Source organism: Borostomias antarcticus (assembly GCF_949987555.1).
Source record: "Borostomias antarcticus genome assembly, chromosome: 33".
Classification (NCBI taxonomy): Eukaryota; Metazoa; Chordata; class Actinopteri; order Stomiiformes; family Stomiidae; genus Borostomias; species Borostomias antarcticus.
The window spans coordinates 5,220,198-5,222,697 of NC_140266.1; positions in this window are offsets into that span (position 1 = coordinate 5,220,198).

The following is a 2,500-nucleotide window of genomic DNA, read 5'->3' on the forward strand; positions in this document are numbered from 1 at the left end:
ATCTACCTTTGTCTGACTGCGACCCAGGAACTGTAAGTTGCTCATGTATTTGTATTGCTCATGTATTTGTATTGCTCATGTATTTGTATTGCTCATGTATTTGTATTGCTCATGTATTTGTATTGCTCAAGTTGAGTGAAGGGGCAGTTGATTTTTTGCCACACGTCGTTCAGGCCTGCACCGTGTTTGTAGTTTAGTGTGTCTGTGTGTGTGTGTGTGTGTGTGTGTGTGTGTGTGTATGTGTGTGTGTGTGTGTGTGTGTGTGGGCCCACATTGCAATAAGGTTGAAGATAATGATGTTTGTTTTTTTCTGCAGTGTTATAGTAGATAAAGTATCCAAATTGATTATTCACTGCTAAACTGCACAATTTAGTAAAGGTATAACAGGATATATATAGAGATAAAGATTTTGGATAGTTATATCTGATATACAACTGTATTGTTTAAAGGAGTAGTAAAGGGAAAATGCATGTTTAGCACCACCAAAAAGCTCACTCTTCAATGGTGCAAGTGTGCTATATTTAGTAGCACAGTTAGCATAGTTTAATCATTTTAACTCGATTACACCAACAAAATGCATTCATGGGCGGAGCCCTTTGCTCTCTGAGCACCCTTATATAAAACTTAAGCAATGTATATTTTCAACTTCTAATCAGAATGCCTACTTCAGAGTATTCACCAAAACTGAACTTTATTAAAATGAAAAATGTATTTGGTTGTTTAATTACAAATCACACTTGAAGAGAACATGCAGTACAGTTATGGAGTCAAGAGTGACCACACAAGAAAGAAGTCATATTTTCAACAGGGAATAAACATTCTCAGCATAGAATGGCAGTAAAAGGATATTATCTGGGGCACGGGACATTGTGCATAGTGGTGAGGGTCTTTGCCTGGTAGGTATGTGGGAGTCACTCATATAATCCCAAAGTCCCACCATGCACATTTTAACTAAGTGTATGTTCTGGTTGTCCAGATTAAACCCAGCCATGTGTTATGGTTGTCCTCTCTGGGCTGTTGTGGTGTTTCCTAAAGCTTGTGGGTCTGGGAGTTCAGATTAGTCTTCTGCCTGCCTGCCTGCCTGCCTGCCTGTCTGTCTGCCTGCCTGTCTGCCTGCCTGTGAGGTGTGTGTGTGCGTGTGTGTGTGTGTGTGTGTGTGTGTGTGTGTGTGAGGTTTGTGTATGTGTGTGTGTGTATTTGTGTGAGGTGTGTGTGTGTATGTGTGTGAGGTGTGTATGTGTGTGAGGTGTGTATGTGTGTGTGTGTGTGTGTGTGTGTGTGTGTGTGTGTGTGGGGAGAGAGAGAGAGAGGTGTGTATGTGTGTGAGGTGTGTGTGTGTGTGTGCGTATGTGTGTGTGTGCGTGTTTGGGGAGAGAGAGAGAGAGGTGTGTGTGTGTTTGGGGAGAGAGAGAGAGAGGTGTGTGTGTGTTTGGGGAGAGAGAGAGAGGTGTGTGTGAGGTGTGTGTGTGTGTGTGTTTGGGGAGAGAGAGAGAGGTGTGTATGTGTGTGAGGTGTGTGTGTGTGTGTGTGTGTTTGGGGAGAGAGAGAGAGGTGTGTATGTGTGTGAGGTGTGTATGTGTGTTTGTGTGTGTTTGGGGAGAAAGAGAGAGGTGTGTATGTGTATGAGGTGTGTATGTGTGTGTGTGTTTGGGGAGAGAAAGAGAGAGGTGTGTATGTGTGTGAGGTGTGTATGTGTGTGTGTGTGTGTGTGTGTGTGTGTGTGTGTTTGGGGTAGAGAGAGAGAGAGAGAGGTGTGTATGTGTGTGAGGTGTGTATGTGTGTGTGTGTGTGTTTGGGGAGAAAGAGAGAGGTGTGTATGTGTATGAGGTGTGTATGTGTGTGTGTTTGGGGAGAGAAAGAGAGGTGTGTATGTGTGTGAGGTGTGTATGTGTGTGTGTGTGTGTGTGTGTTTGGGGGGAGAGAGAGAGAGGTGTGTATGTGTGTGAGGTGTGTATGTGTGTGTGTGTGTGTGTTTGGGGAGAGAAAGAGAGAGGTGTGTGAGGTGTGTATGTGTGTGTGTGTGTGTGTGTGTGTTTGGGGGGAGAGAGAGGGAGGTGTGTATGTGTGGGAGGTGTGTGTGTGTGTGTGTTTGGGGAGAGAGAGAGAGAGAGAGGTGTGTATGTGTGGGAGGGGTGTATGTATGTGTGTGTGTGTTTGGGGGGAGAGAGAGAGAGGTGTGTATGTGTGTGTGTGTGTTTGGGGAGAGAGAGAGAGAGGTGTGTGTGTGTGTGTGTGTGTGTGTGTTTGGGGAGAGAGAGAGAAGGAGCTTTGTGACACTTCCCTCTCCTCCTCCTTTGATCCCCTAATTGATTGAGTCCAGGAGCAGAGGGGATGTAAGCAGCGTCCCTGAGAGCCGCGTCCTCTGGCCTCTCTGGAGCGCTTTAGATAAAGAGCAGAGGGGCCAGAGCGCCTCGCAGCTCTGCTGCTCCCCCTCTTATGGACCCATGGTGGCTTAGCTCTGGGCCCCTGCCGTCCCCGTCCCCTCCCCTGAGCGCACAGG